Here is a 16,233-nt window from a genome sequence, read left to right as displayed (position 1 = left end):
TTGAAAGGGAATACAGAGGAAACCAGTAAAGAAGCGAGAGGGGAAGGAAGAGAGAGAGCAGAGTGGCCAAGCATATTCATAGAGTAATGGGCCTCTCTCTCTCTAAGTCTAATGAGGGAGCTAATTAGAACTGGAGAGTGATGGGGGATGTGCTGCATGTTCATCTCCTCCATTTTGTCTCAGAGGCTGTGTGTGTGAGAGTGTGTTTGCACAACTGAATCAATGCATGGTGCATCTCTATTCTTATTGGCACATCTCTATTTTCTAATCCTGTCGGCAAGTTAAACAAACCCACCTGTTCTGCTATGAGGATGACACACAGCTCTATCTACCGATCAGACCCAGTGACCAAGCTAGCGTGGCTACACTTCACATGTCTCTTGCTGACATCAAATGTTGGATGTCTGACCATTTTCTCCAGCTCATGAGAAGAAATCTGAGGTTGTTTTATTTGGCCCCCACCTTGCTAGAACCCAGATTGTAAATGACCTTGGTCATTTGTCTACCAAAGTCAAAACTACTGACAAAAGCCTTGGTGTCTTCTTTGACCCTTCACCTTAAACCTTGACCTGCATGTCCTGCTTTTATCATCTAAAAGATATCGCCAAGTCTTTTATTTCAGTCACTGATCTGGCAACGTTATACTTTTATTATGCTTTTATTTCCTCTAGAAACTAGATTACTGTAGCTCGTTGTATACATGTCTCAGAAATCACTCCATCATCTACAAAATGCTGCAGCTTTTAACAGAATGTTACCTTATTACCACACCTATTTTAGCTTGCCTACCAGTCACGTTTAAGCCTAGGCTTGGTTTAGCCCCGTCCTACATCTCAGATCCTTTATCTCCCTACGAGCCAGGACGCAGCCGGAGATCCCCTGAAGGGACCTGTTGATCATTCCAAGTCTAGGTTGAAAACGAAAGGAGACCAGACATTTGCCATTAAGGCCCCTAGACTTTGGAATGTTCTGCCAGAGCAGATCAGGACTCACAGATTCAGTGCATCTTTTGAAATCCCTTCTGAAGACCCACTTTTATAAAGGTGCTTTTAATGTGTGATTTGAATGAGCCGTCTTGTTTCATTCTCCTTCCTCCTGTCTTTGTTTCTTTGATTGCACTTTCATTGTATTATTTTATGATGTGAAGCACTTTGTTACCTGTATCGAAAAGCACTATACAAATAAATAATAATGATTACAAGCAGAGTATGAATCTCCTCCCATCACCAACCCCGCCCTCTCTCTCTCTCTCTTGCATTCTCCCTCCCTCCCTCCCTCCCTCCCTCCCTCCCTCCCCCCTCCCTCCCTCCCTCCCTCCCCCTCCCTCCCTCCTCCCTCCCTCCCTCCAGTCTTACCATCCTCCAGTGTGGTAGCGTTGATCTCAGTGCTAGAGGGGCCAGTACCAGCCCTGTTGAAGGCCTGGACCACCACTCCATACTGGGCAAACTTCTTCAGGTTGTCCAGAGTGTACACCTCGCTGTCCCCTGTGGCCTTCATCTCCACAATGCTGTACTGGCCGTTACTGCCCGGCCCGTTCTCACGGTAACCAATCTGGTAGCCCCGGATCACCCCATTCTGAAGCTCCTTCCTGGGGGCCTGAGAGGGAGAGGCAGAGGACAGCTCTGTCAGGACACTGACTGGAGATCGATGATGGTTAGTTTGAATGTCTCAGTTGTTATGGTATTATAGCATGAAGGAAAAGAGGCATGATGGTTAATGACGTTTACCCTCCATGTGACCCGTATGCTCTGCGACGTCATTGGCTGGAGGATCACGTCCATAGGGGGCCCATCAGGTTCTGTTGACGTGAGATGTTGAAATGAGGGTTTCAATGACACCAAACAAGACAGCATTTTAATTAGGGGTGTGTTTGTGCGTGTGTGTGTATATAAGTGTGTGTTAGACTTACGTGCTTCCTCAGTGCTGATGGTGAGCTCCTTGCTAGGCTGGCTGCGTCCGATCTTGTTGAAGGAGTACATGCGGATGCTGTAGACACAGGCAGGGTGCAGCTCCACGATGTTAGCCTGGTTGTTAGTGGGGGAGATGTTCCTGGTGGTGTACTTGTGATCCCAAGTATCTGTAACAAATAGAAGCAGATAGAGAGGACATTAGAGGACCAGAGAAAAGGGAGTTAGATTGAGGACAATAAGGATGTGAGGGTTTACAGGGTTGGACTGGTTGGACTCGTACCAGACTTGTTCTTATACTCGATGTCGTAGCTGGTGATGATGCTGTTGCCGTCGAACCTCTGGATCCAGCGCAGGTTCATACTGCGGTCCTTTACCTCTCTCACCTCCAACTCCGGAGGGTCAGGAGGCTCTGTGTGTGTGAGTGGAGGATGTTAGGTATCAATTTGACCTCAATCACTGGTCGGTCAACAGTGAGCCTATGTGCAGTAATAGCAGAGTGGGAGAGACAGGCACCTTGCACGGTAAGCTGTATGAGTCCTCGCCCCTCTCCGTATGAGTTGATGGCGTGGCAGGAGAAGAAGACTGAGTCCCCGCGCTCCGCTGGCTTCAGCTACATGGGGGACAGCAACACACATAGAAGACAGAGAGACGGCATGGAATATTTAGTGGTCAAAACTACCCAGCATACACGACTGTACCCTTTAGTACTTTCATCTCAACTCAATTGAGCTCTGTTCTAAATTCTAATGCTCTTCAATTTCAATTCTCTCTCAGTATTTTGCCCTCTTTCGTCAGTGTCTAACCTTGAGCGTGGAGATGACCTCGTCCCCTTTCTTGTTGATGGTGATGGAGTAGCGGGGGTTCCTCTCGGCGTCGATGACGGTGTCGCCCCTCTCCCAGCGGATGATGATGGGCTGCTCGCCCCGCGCTGTGCAGTTCAGCTCCTTCACCTGGCCCTTGATGGCCATGGTGGTGTTGGGGTGTGACGTGATCATGGCTGGAACTGAAGACACACACAGAGAGACATTCATGAATATTATAAATAGATATGGCAAAATGAGAGAAGGAAAGAGAGATGGGTATTTGAAAAATCAAGAAACTGTACAGGTGTGTAGAAAATAGAAATCGACCCTCCATCACTATCTGTTTTCATTTCACGCTCCGAGCCCTCGTGGCCCTCCCATCCCCCCCTCCTCTCTTCCCCACCTCTCTCCTCCTCCCCTCTTCCTTGTTCCTTCTTCCTCTCCGCCGGCATGGGTTATTGATCTGAGGGGTTCCTGCTGTTTTGTTTTCATCACCAATTCATCAGAAGATTTCTTTTCTTCAAACCACACACAGGACAGACAGGACAGCCAGGACACACAGGACAGCCAGGACAGCCAGGACAGCCAAGACACACAGGACAGCCAGGACACACAGGACAGCCAGGACACACAGGACAGCCAGGGACACACAGGACAGCCAGGACAGCCAAGACACACAGGACAGCCAGGACACACAGAACAGCCAGGACAGGGACAGCCAAGACACACAGGACAGCAGGACACAGCCAGGACACACAGGGACAGCCAGAACACACAGGACAGCCAAGACACACAGGGACAGCCAGAACACACAGGACAGCCAAGACACACAGGGACAGCCAGGACACACAGGACAGCCAAGACACACAGGGACAGCCAGGACACACAGGACAGACAGGACATACAGGACAGCCAAGACACACAGGGACAGCCAGGACACACAATGACAGCCAGGACACACAGGACAGCCAAGACACACAGGATAGCCAGGACAGACAGGACAACCAGGACACACAGAACAGCCAAGACACTGGGCCTGGGTCAAATAGGAGGGGAGAACCAAGCTCAGCCCAGGGCCTGGGTCAAACAGGAGGGGAGAACCAAGCTCAGCCAGGGCCTGGGTCAAACAGGAGGGAGAACCAAGCTCAGCCCAGGGCCTGGGTCAAACAGGAGGGGAGAACCAAGCTCAGCCCAGGGCCTGGGTCAAACAGGAGGGGAGAACCAAGCTCAGCCCAGGCCTGGGTCAAACAGGAGGGGAGAACCAAGCTCAGCCCAGGGCCTGGGTCAAACAGGAGGGGAGTACCAAGCTCAGCCCAGGGCCTGGGTCAAACAGGAGGGGAGAACCAAGCTCAGCCCAGGGCCTGGGTCAAACAGGAGGGGAGAACCAAGCTCAGCCCAGGGCCTGGGTCAAACAGGAGGGGAGAACCAAGCTCAGCCAGGGCCTGGGTCAAACAGGAGGGGAGAACCAAGCTCAGCCCAGGGCCTGGGTCAAACAGGAGGGGAGAACCAAGCTCAGCCAGGGCCTGGGTCAAACAGGAGGGGAGAACAGCCCAGGGCCTGGGTCAAACAGGAGGGAGAACCAAGCTCAGCCAGGCCTGGGTCAAACAGGAGGGGAGAACCAAGCTCAGCCCAGGGCCTGGGTCAAACAGGAGGGGAGAACCAAGCTCAGCCCAGGGCTGGGTCAAACAGGAGGGGAGAACCAAGTTCAGCCCAGGCCTGGGTCAAACAGGAGGGGAGAACCAAGTTCAGCCAGGGCCTGGGTCAAACAGGAGGGGAGAACCAAGCTCAGCCCAGGGCTGGGGTCAAACAGGAGGGGAGAACCAAGCTCAGCCCAGGGCTGGGGTCAAACAGGAGGGGAGAACCAAGCTCAGCCCAGGGCTGGGGTCAAACAGGAGGGAGTACCAAGCTCAGCCCAGGACCTGGGTCAAACAGGAGGGGAGAACCAAGCTCAGCCCAGGCCTGGGTCAAACAGGAGGGGAGAACCAAGCTCAGCCAGGGCCTGGGTCAAACAGGAGGGGAGAACCAAGCTCAGCCAGGGCCTGGGTCAAACAGGAGGGGAGAACCAAGCTCAGCCAGGACCTGGGTCAAACAGGAGGGGAGAACCAAGCTCAGCCCAGGCCTGGGTCAAACAGGAGGGGAGAACCAAGCTCAGCCCAGGGCCTGGGTCAAACAGGAGGGGAGAACCAAGCTCAGCCCAGGGCCTGGGTCAAACAGGAGGGGAGAACCAAGCTCAGCCAGGGCCTGGGTCAAACAGGAGGGGAGAACCAAGCTCAGCCCAGGGCTGGGGTCAAACAGGAGGGAGAACCAAGCTCAGCCCAGGGCTGGGGTCAGAGAGGAGAGAGAGAGAGAGAGAGAGAGAGAGAGAGAGAGAGAGAAAGAGAGAAAAAGAGAGAAAAAGAGAAAGAAAAAGAGAAAGAGAGAGAGAGAGCGAGGGAGAAAGAGAGAGAGAGAGGGATAAAGAGAGAAAAAGAGAGAGAAAAAGAGAAAGAGAGAGAGAGAGAGGGAGAAAGAGAGAGAGAGAGAAAAAGAGAGAGAAAAAGAGAGAAAAACAGAGAGAAAGAGAGAGAGAGGCTACTCACTCTTGACAGTAAGAACCATGCTCTTGCTGATGTCAGAGCCCACTCCGTTGGAGGCCTGACAGAGGTAGTATCCCCGGTCATCCTCCAGGACATGACGGATCAGCAGGGAGCCGTTCCCCATGATCTGGATCCGACCAGTCAGAGGCACAGGGTGGTACTGCTGGGGGTTCCCTATACCTACAGGGAGGAAGTCACGGACAGAGTTACCCATAGTGGTCCTGGTCTCTCATCTAAGTTATGATGTTACAGTAGAGAATAAAAATACACAAATTGCCTAATTGTCTCTTTCATCATCAATTCAAATTGATGATGAAAATGATGATGTATTTTTGGACAAGTTATTTTACTAAGATGAATGGAATAGTAGACAGTTAGTTAGTTGATGTCAGTGCTGCAGGACCTTTGGCGTGTTTCCACATGACTTTGGGAGGAGGGTATCCCTCCACAGAGCAGTTGAGTACTCCTGCCTTCCCATAGATCCCATCCTGGTTGTTAGGTTGTACCACAAAGCGAGGGGGAACTGAGGTGAAAAAGGTATATTGGTTACAATCAGTATAGAATAACAGTCATTATACATGATAACATCTCTAAAATGGCGGAGGTTCTTCATTATTCACCAATAATAACTATTCATTTCAAATGACACTTATACCAAATCAGCCCTTCCGTTGATTCTTCAACACCACACATTTTTCAACCCTCTTGCTGCATCTCACACACCACCTTTTTTCAACCACCTCCTCCCATCTCTTCCCCTCCTCCCATCTCTTCCCATCTCTTCCCATCTCTTCCATCCTCCTCCCATCCCTTCCCCCTCCTCCCATCTCTTCCCATCTCACATCCCCTTCCCCTCCCATCCTTTCCCCTCCTCCCATCTCTTCCCATCTCTTCCCCTCCTCACATCCTTTCCCCTCCTCCCATCCTTTTCCCCATCCTTCCCATCCTCCCATCTCCCCCTCCTCCCATCCCTTCCCCCATCCTCCCATCCTTTCCCCTCCCCCCTCCCATCTCTTCCCCTCCTCCCATCCTTTCCCCTCCTCCCATCTCTTCCCCCATCTTCCCATCTCTTCCCCTCCTCCCATCCCTTCCCCTCCTCCCATCCTTCCCCTCCTCCCATCACTTCCCTCTTCCCATCCTTTCCCCTCCTCCCATCTTTTCCCCTCCTCACATCCTTTCCCCTCCCATCCTTTCCCCTCCTCCCATCTCTTCCCCTCCTCCCATCCTTCCCCTCCCCATCTTTCCCCTCCTCCCATCATTTCCCCTCCTCCCATCTCCCCTCCTCCCATCCTTTCCCCTCCTCCCATCTCTTCCCCTCGTCCCATCTCTTCCCCTCCTCCCATCCTTCCCCTCCTCCCATCTCTTCCCATCTCTTCCCCTCCTCCCATCCTTTCCCCTCCTCCCATCTTTCCCCTCCTCCCATCCTTCCCCTCCTCCCATCCTCTTCCCCTCCTCCCATCCTTTCCCCTCCTCCCATCTCTTCCCCCTCCTCCCATCTCTCCCATCTCTTCCCCTCCTCCCATCCTTTCCCCTCCTCCCATCTCTTCCCATCTCTTCCCCCCTCCTCCATCCTTTCCCCCCCTCCTCCCATCCTTTCCCCTCCTCCCATCTCTTCCCCTCCTCCTTTCCTTCCCCTCCCATCCTTTCCCCCTCCTCCCATCTCTTCCCCCTCTCCCATCTCTTCCCTCTTCCCATCTCTTCCCCTCCTCCCATCCTTCCCCTCCTCCCATCTCTTCCCATCTCTTCCCATCTCTTCTCCCATCTCTTCCCCTTCCTCCTCCCATCTCTTCCCCTCCTCCCATCACTTCCCCTCTTCCCATCTCTTCCCATCTCCTCCCATCTCTCCCATCTCCTCCCCCATCTCTTCCCCTCCTCCCATCTCTTCCCCTCCTCCCATCACTTCCCCTCTCCCATCTCTTCCCTCCTCCTCTCCCCATCTCTTCCCCTCCTCCCATCTCTTCCCCTCCTCCCATCTCTTCCCCTCCTCCCATCCCCCTCTTCCCATCTCTTCCCCTCCTCCCATCTCTTCCCCTCCTCCCATCTTCTTCCCCTCCCATCTCTTCCCCTCCTCCCATCTCTTCCCCTCCTCCCATCTCTTCCCCTCCCATCCCCCCTCCTCCCATCTCTTCCCTCTTCCCATCTCTTCCCCTCCTCCCATCCTTCCCCTCCTCCATCCTCTTCCCATCTCCTCCCATCTCTTCCCCTCCTCCCCCCTCTCCCATCTCTTCCCCTCTCCCATCTCTTCCCCTCCTCCCATCTCTTCCCCTCCTCCCATCTCTTCCCCTCCCCATCTCTTCCCCTCCTCCCATCTCTTCCCCTCCTCCCATCCTTTCCCCTCCTCCCATCTCTTCCCCTCCTCCCATCTCTTCCCCTCCTCCCATCCTTCCCTCCTCATCTTTCCCCTCCTCCCATCTCTTCCCCTCCTCCCATCTCTTCCCCTCCTCCCATCTCTTCCCCTCCTCCCATCCTTTTCCCCTTCCCATCCCTTCCCCTCCTCAATCCTTTCCCCCTCCCATCTCTTCCCCTCCTCAATCTCTTCCCCTCTTCCCATCTCTTCCCCTCCTCCCATCTCTTCCCCTCCTCCCATCTCTTCCCCCCTCCCATCTTTCCCCTCCTCCCATCCTTCCCCTCCTCATCCCCTCCTCCCATCTCTTCCCCTCCTCCCATCTCTTCCCCTCCTCATCCTTTCCCCTCCCATCCTTCCCTCCTCCCATCTCTTTCCCTCCTCCCATCTCTTCCCCTCCTCCCATCTCTTCCCCTCCTCCCATCTCTTCCCCTCCTCCCATCTCTTCCCCTCCTCCCATCTCTTCCCCTCCTCCCATCCTTCCCCTCCTCCCATCTCTTCCCCTCCTCCCATCTCTTCCCCTCCTCCCATCTTTCCCCTCCTCCCATCTCTTCCCCTCCTCCCATCTCTTTCCCTCCTCCCATCTCTTCCCCTCCTCCCATCTCTTTCCCCTCCTCCCATCTTTCCCCTCCTCCCATCTCTTCCCCTCCTCCCATCTCTTCCCCTCCTCCCATCTCTTCCCCTCCTCCCATCTCTTCCCCTCCTCCCATCTCTTCCCTCCTCCCATCTCTTCCCTCCTCCCATCTCTTCCCCTCCTCCCATCCTTCCCCTCCTCCCATCTCTTCCCCTCCTCCCATCTCTTCCCCTCCTCCCATCTCTTCCCCTCCTCCCATCTCTTCCCCTCCTCCCATCTCTTCCCCTCCTCCCATCTCTTCCCCTCCTCCCATCTCTTCCCCTCCTCCCATCTCTTCCCTCCTCCCATCTCTTTCCCTCCTCCCATCTCTTCCCCTCCTCCCATCTTCTTCCCCTCCTCCCATCTCTTCCCTCCTCCCATCTCTTCCCCTCCTCCCATCTCTTCCCCCCACATCCCCCCATCTCTTCTTCCCCTCCTCCCATCTCTTCCCCTCCTCCCATCTCTTCCCCTCCTCCCATCTCTTCCCCTCCTCCCATCTCTTCCCCTCCTCCCATCTCTTCCCCTCCTCCCATCTCTTCCCCTCCTCCCATCCTTCCCCCCTCCCATCTCTTCCCTCCTCCATCCTTCCCCTCCTCCCATCTCTTCCCCTCCTCCCATCTCTTCCCCTCCTCCCATCTCTTCCCCTCCTCACATCCTTTCCCCTCCTCCCATCTCTTCCCCTCCTCCCATCTCTTCCCCTCCTCCCATCTCTTCCCCTCCTCCCATCTCTTCCCCTCCTCCCATCTCTTCCCCTCCTCCCATCTCTTCCCCTCCTCCCATCTCTTCCCCTCCTCCCATCTCTTCCCCTCCTCCCATCTCTTCCCCTCCTCCCATCTCTTCCCCTCCTCCCATCTCTTCCCCTCCTCCCATCTCTTCCCCTCCTCCCATCTCTTCCCCTCCTCCCATCTCTTCCCCTCCTCCTCCCATCTCTTCCCTCCCCCATCTCTTCCCCCTCCCATCTCTTCCCCTCCTCCCATCTCTTCCCCTCCTCCCATCTCTTCCCCTCCTCCCATCCTTCCCCTCCTCCCATCTCTTCCCCTCCTCCCATCTCTTCCCCTCCTCCCATCTCTTCCCCTCGTCCCATCTCTTCCCCTCCTCCCATCACTTCCCCTCTTCCCATCTCTTCCCCTCCTCCCATCTCTTCCCCTCCTCCCATCTCTTCCCCTCCTCCCATCCCTTCCCCTCCTCCCATCTCTTCCCCTCCTCCCATCTCTTCCCCTCCTCCCATCTCTTCCCCCTCCCATCCCTTCCCCTCCTCCCCTTCCCCTCCTCCCATCTCTTCCCTCCTCCCATCTCTTCCCCTCCTCCCATCTCTTCCCTCCTCCCATCTCTTCCCCTCCTCCCATCTCTTCCCCTCCTCCCATCTTCCCCTCCTCCCATCTCTTCCCCCTCCTCCCATCTCTTCCCCTCCTCCCATCTCTTCCCCTCCTCCCATCTCTTCCCCTCCTCCCATCTCTTCCCCTCCTCCCATCTCTTCCCCTCCTCCCATCTCTTTCCCCTCCCCCATCTCTTCCCCTCCTCAATCTCTTCCCCTCCTCCCATCTCTTCCCCTCCTCCCATCTCTTCCCCTCCTCCCATCCCTTCCCCTCCTCCCATCTCTTCCCCTCCTCCCATCTCTCCTCCCATCTCTTCCCCTCCTCCCATCTCTTCCCCTCCTCCCATCTCTTCCCCCTCCTCCCATCCTTTCCCCTCCTCCCATCCCTTCCCCCTCAATCTCCCATCCCATCTCTTCCCTCTTCTTCCCTCCCATCTCTTCCCCTCCTCCCATCTCTTCCCCTCCTCCCATCTCTTCCCCTCCTCACATCCTTTCCCTCCTCCCATCTCTTCCCCTCCTCCCATCTCTTCCCCTCCTCCCATCTCTTCCCCTCCTCCCATCTCTTCCCCTCCTCCCATCTCTTCCCCTCCTCCCATCTCTTCCCCTCCTCCCATCTCTTCCCCTCCTCCCATCTCTTCCCCTCCTCCCATCTCTTCCCTCCTCCCATCTTCCCCTCCCTCCCATCTCTTTCCCTCCTCCCATCTCTTCCCCTCCTCCCATCTCTTCCCTCCTCCCATCTCTTCCCCTCCTCCCATCTCTTCCCCTCCTCCCATCTCTTCCCCTCCTCCCATCTCTTCCCCTCCTCCCATCTCTTCCCCTCCTCCCATCTCTTCCCCTCCTCCCATCTCTTTCCCTCCTCCCATCTCTTCCCCTCCTCCCATCCTTCCCCTCCTCCCATCTCTTCCCCTCCTCCCATCTCTTCCCCTCCTCCCATCTCTTCCCCTCCTCCCATCTCTTTCCCCTCCTCCCATCTCTTCCCCTCCTCCCATCTCTTCCCTCCTCCCATCTCTTCCCCTCCTCCCATCTCTTCCCCCTCCCATCTCTTCCCTCCTCATCCTTTCCCCTCCTCCCATCTCTTCCCCTCCTCCCATCTCTTCCCCTCCTCCCATCCTTCCCCTCCTCCCATCTCTTCCCCTCCTCCCATCTCTTCCCCTCCTCCCATCTCTTCCCCTCCCCCATCTCTTCCCCTCCTCATCTCTTCCCTCCTCCCATCTCTTCCCCTCCTCATCCTTTCCCCTCCCATCTCCCTTCCCCTCCTCCCATCTCTTCCCCTCCTCCCATCTCTTCCCCTCCTCATCCTTTCCCTCCTCCCATCTCTTCCCCTCCTCCCATCCTTTCCCCTCCTCCCATCTCTTCCCCCTCCTCCCATCTCTTCCCTCCTCCCATCTCTTCCCCTCCTCCCATCTCTTCCCCTCCTCCCATCTCTTCCCCTCCTCCCATCACTTCCCCTCCTCCCATCCTTTCCCTCCCTCCCATCTCTTCCCCTCCTCCCATCTCTTCCCCTCCTCCCATCTCTTCCCCTCCTCCCATCTCTTCCCCTCCTCCCATCTCTTCCCCTCCTCCCATCTCTTCCCCTCCTCCCATCTCTTCCCCTCCTCACATCCTTTCCCCTCCTCCCATCTCTTCCCTCCTCCCATCTCTTCCCCTCCTCCCATCCCCCTCCTCCCATCTCTTCCCCTCCTCCCATCTCTTCCCCTCCTCCCATCTCTTCCCCTCCTCCCATCTCTTTCCCCTCCTCCCATCTCTTCCCTCCTCCCATCTCTTCCCCTCCTCCCATCTCTTCCCCTCCTCCCATCTCTTCCCTCCTCCCATCTCTTCCCCTCCTCCCATCTCTTCCCCTCCTCCCATCTCTTCCCCTCCTCCCATCTCTTCCCCTCCTCCCATCTCTTCCCCTCCTCCCATCTCTTCCCCTCCTCCCATCTCTTCCCCTCCTCCCATCTCTTCCCCTCCTCCCATCTCCCCTCCTCCCATCTCTTCTCCTCCCATCTCTTCCCCCTCCTCCCATCTCTTCCCCTCCTCCCATCTCTTTCCCTCCTCCCATCTCTTCCCCTCCTCCCATCTTTCCCCTCCTCCCATCTCTCCTCCCATCTCTTCCCCTCCTCCCATCTCTTCCCCTCCTCCCATCTCTTCCCCTCCTCCCATCTCTTTCCCCTCCTCCCATCTCTTTCCCTCCTCCCATCTCTTCCCCTCCTCCCATCTCTTCCCCTCCTCCCATCTCTTCCCCTCCTCCCATCTCTTCCCCTCCTCCCATCTCTTCCCCTCCTCCCATCTCTTCCCCTCCTCCCATCTCTTCCCCTCCTCCCATCTCTTCCCCTCCTCCCATCTCTTCCCCTCCTCCCATCTCTTCCCTCCTCCCATCTCTTCCCCTCCTCCCATCTCTTCCCCTCCTCCCATCTCTTCCTCCTCCCATCTCTTCCCCTCCTCCCTCTCTCACCGGTGACGATCAGTTGTCTCTCCCAGCTGACGGTTGCCGCGGCGTTGCTAGCAATGCAGGTGTAGTTGCCGTTGTGCTTCAGGGTCACCTTGGAGATCTGCAGGGAGCTCATGAACTCCTTGGTCTCTATGCCAACGCCGGAGGCGGAGCCAGGTACGATAAGCTGCCCATCTTTGTGCCAGGTGATGCGGATGGGCATGTCACCTGACGACACCACGCAGGCGATGTACATCAGCTTTCCCACCGACGTGGAAGGGATGTCAAAGGGCTGGATCAGGGGCGGCACTGGGGGGCAGAGGTTACAGAAGTCAGGGGTTAGAGGTCAGAGAAAGGGAGAGCGTGTGAGAGTGTGTGGACTGGATTGGACACCTTGGGTGTAGAGAGAGGGCCACAGAGCAGGCTGTTGTTGGCTAGTGTAGTATGCCCCCTGACTTGCCCACCCCTGTCATCTCCAATAGCCCATAATAGGAGCTCTGATTAGAGGCCAACTGGCGGAAGAAGTCATGCCGTTGCCATGGTAGCGGAGGGGGTGGGGGTGGGGGTGCTACAGCTGAGACATCTAGGGGATTAATCTGGGCCTCATTATGATTAATCTAATTAAATCAGGGACACACACACGCACACCTCTACAGCCCCCCAACACACCACACACACACCTCTACAGCCCCCCAACACACCACACACACACCTCTACAGCCCCCCCAACACACCACACACACCTCTACAGCCCCCCAACACACCACACACACACCTCTACAGCCCCCCAACACACCACACACACACCTCTACAGCCCCCCAACACACTACACACACACCTCTACAGCCCCCCAACACACTACACACACCCTCTACAGCCCCCCAACACACCACACACACACCTCTACAGCCCCCCAACACACACACACACCTCTACAGCCCCCCAACACACCACCTCTACAGCCCCCCAACACACACACACACACAGCCACACCACACACACACCTCTACAGCCCCCCACAACACACCACACACACCTCTACAGCCCCCACAACACACCCCCCACACACACCACTACAGCCCCCCAACACACCACACACACACCTCTACAGCCCCCCCAACACACCACACACACACCTCTACAGCCCCCCAACACACCACACACACACCTCTACAGCCCCCAACACACCACACACACAGCCCCCCCACACCTCTACAGCCCCCACAACACACCACACACCTCTACAGCCCCCCCAACACACCACACACCTCTACAGCCCCCCACACACCCACACCACTACAGCCCCCCAACACACACACACACACACACCTCTACAGCCCCCCACACACCACACACCACACATACACCTCTACAGCCCCCCAACACACCACACACCTCTACAGCTCCCCCCACACACACACACCTCTACAGCTCCCCCCACACACACACCTCTACAGCCCCCCCAACACACCACACACACACCTCTACAGCCCCCCCAACACACCATACCTCTACAGCCCCCACACACCACACACACACCTCTACAGCCCCCCCCCAACACACACATACACATCCCTCTACAGCTACCCCCCACACACACACCTCTACAACCCACTCAACACACACACATCTCTACAACCCACTCAACACACACACACCTCTACAGCCCCCCACACATCACACACACACACACCTCTACAGCCCCCTCAACACACCATACCTCTACAGCCCCCCACACACCACACACACACACCTCTACAGCCCCCCCCCCAACACACACATACACATCCCTCTACAGCTACCCCCCCCCCCACACACACACCTCTACAACCCACTCAAAACACACACATCTCTACAACCCACTCAACACACACACATCTCTACAACCCACTCAACACACACACACCTCTACAACCCACTCAACACACACATACACATCCATATAAAGCTAGATGCTTTTAACACAATGGTGTGAAGACCCTGTTGAGCTGAGTGTCTGGTTACGTCTAAGAAGAAACCTTGCCCAAACGTTGATGACTTTCAACAAATCCACTGCATTGTAGTGAACAGCCTGTCATTGGTAGTTTTCATACCAACTCCCTTTCCCATACCTGTATTTCACCTTTGCCCCTACCCCTTGTCCCCCACCCCTGTCCAGTCCCCTACCTTTCACAGTGACGTGGACAGTCTGGTCGATGGAGGTCTGTGGCTGTATAAGCACACTACACAGGTAGGTACCCTCGTCCATGCCCTTCTGCACATCACTCAGCCTCAGGGTTCCATTCTCATACACAACCTGCCGATGGTTGTCAGGCAGCAGCATGCCATCCTTAAACCACTTGATAGAGTAGTATGGGTAACCAATCACACGACAGGTTATAAAGGTGTTCCTTCCAGCTACAGCCGTGATGTCACGCATCTCCCTGATCCTAGGAGAACCTGGAGACATAGAGAAGAGAGGGAGGACAGGGGAGAGGAGGAGAGGAGGGAGAGACATGGGGTGGAAGATAAGAGAGACAGGGGAGAGGAGGAGAGGAGGGAGAGACATGGGAAGATAAGAGAGAGGACAGGGGAGGGAGGAGGAGGGAGAGACATGGGGTGGAAGATAAGGGGGGAGAGAGGAGAGGGAGAGACATGGGGTGGAAGATAAGAGAGAGGACAGGGGGAGAGGAGGAGAGGAGGGAGGGAGACATGGGGTGGAAGGGGTAGAGAGGAGGAGAGGGGGAGAGAGACATGGGGTGGAAGATAAGAGGAGGACAGGGGAGAGGAGGAGAGGAGGGAGAGACATGGGGTGGAAGATAAGAGGAGGACATGGGAGCAGAGGAGGAGGGAGAGACATGGGGTGGAAGATAAGCAGGGAGTGGGGAGAGAGAAGATAAAGGACAGGGGAGAGAGTGGTTGGGGCAGGTTGAGGGGTAGAGAGGGAGGACAGGGGAGAGAGTGGTTGGGGCAGATTGAGGGGTAGAGAGGGAGGACAGGGGAGAGAGAGTGGTTGGGGCAGGTTGAGGGGTAGAGAGGGAGGACAGGGGAGAGAGTGATTGGGGCAGGTTGAGGGGTAGAGAGGGAGGACAGGGGAGAGAGTGGGGCAGATTGGGGCAGGGGAGAGAGTTGAGGGAGGGGTAGAGAGGGAGGACAGGGGAGAGAGTGGTTGGGGCAGGTTGAGGGGTAAGAGAGGGAGGACAGGGGAGAGGAGAGTGGGAGGGGCAGGGGTGAGGGGGACATGAGAGGAGGGAGGGGTAGAGAGGAGGAGGGGAGAGATGATTGGGGCAGATTGAGGGGTAGAGAGGGAGGACAGGGGAGAGAGTGAGGGGTGGGGCAGGAGAGTTGAGGTTGGGGTAGAGAGGGAGGACAGGGAGAGAGTGATTGGGGCAGGTTGAGGGGTAGAGAGGGAGGACAGGGGAGAGAGTGGTTGGGGCAGGTTGAGGGGTAGAGAGGGAGGACAGGGGAGAGAGTGGTTGGGGCAGGTTGAGGGGTAGAGAGGGAGGACAGGGGAGAGAGTGATTGGGGCAGGTTGAGGGGTAGAGAGGGAGGACAGGGGAGAGAGTGGTTGGGGCAGGTTGAGGGGTAGAGAGGGAGGACAGGGGAGAGAGTGATTGGGGCAGGTTGAAGGGGTAGAGAGGGAGGACAGGGGGAGAGAGTGGTTGGGGCAGGTTGAGGGGTTGGGGGACAGGGGAGAGAGTGGTTGGGGCAGGTTGAGGGGTAGAGAGGAGGACAGGGGAGAGAGTGATTGGGGCAGGTTGAGGGGTACAGGGGAGAGGGAGTGGTTGGGGGGCAGGTTGAGGGGTAGAGAGGGAGGACAGGGGAGAGAGTGGTTGGGGCAGGTTGAGGGGTAGAGAGGGAGGACAGGGAGAGAGTGATTGGGGCAGGTTGAGGGGTAGGGAGGACAGGGGAGAGAGTGGTTGGGGCAGGTTGAGGGGTAGAGAGGGAGGACAGGGGAGAGAGTGATTGGGGCAGGTTGAAGGGTAGAGAGGGAGGACAGGGGAGAGAGTGATTGGGGCAGATTGAGGGGTAGAGAGGGAGGACAGGGGAGAGATTGATTGGGGCAGGTTGAAGGGTAGAGAGGGAGGACAGGGAGAGAGTGATTGGGGCAGGTTGAGGGGTAGAGAGGGAGGACAGGGGAGAGAGTGATTGGGGCAGGTTGAAGGGGTAGAGAGGGAGGACAGGGGAGAGAGTGGTTGGGGCAGGTTGAAGGGGTAGAGAGGGAGGACAGGGGAGAGAGTGGTTGGGGCAGGTTGAGGGGTAGAGAGGGAGGACAGGGGAG

General features: G+C 56.4%; 1 pseudogene; it reads right to left on the bottom strand.

Moving 5' to 3' along the window:
• LOC135550575 (cell adhesion molecule DSCAML1-like) overlaps positions 1–16,233 on the bottom strand; it is a 151,855-nt pseudogene that overhangs the window by 28,541 nt on the left and 107,081 nt on the right.

This window comes from Oncorhynchus masou, chromosome 12 (genome assembly GCF_036934945.1).
Source record: "Oncorhynchus masou masou isolate Uvic2021 chromosome 12, UVic_Omas_1.1, whole genome shotgun sequence".
Taxonomy (NCBI): domain Eukaryota; kingdom Metazoa; phylum Chordata; class Actinopteri; order Salmoniformes; family Salmonidae; genus Oncorhynchus; species Oncorhynchus masou.
The sequence above is the reverse complement of the archived record's forward strand: the minus strand, read 5'-3'. Positions and strand labels throughout refer to the sequence as shown.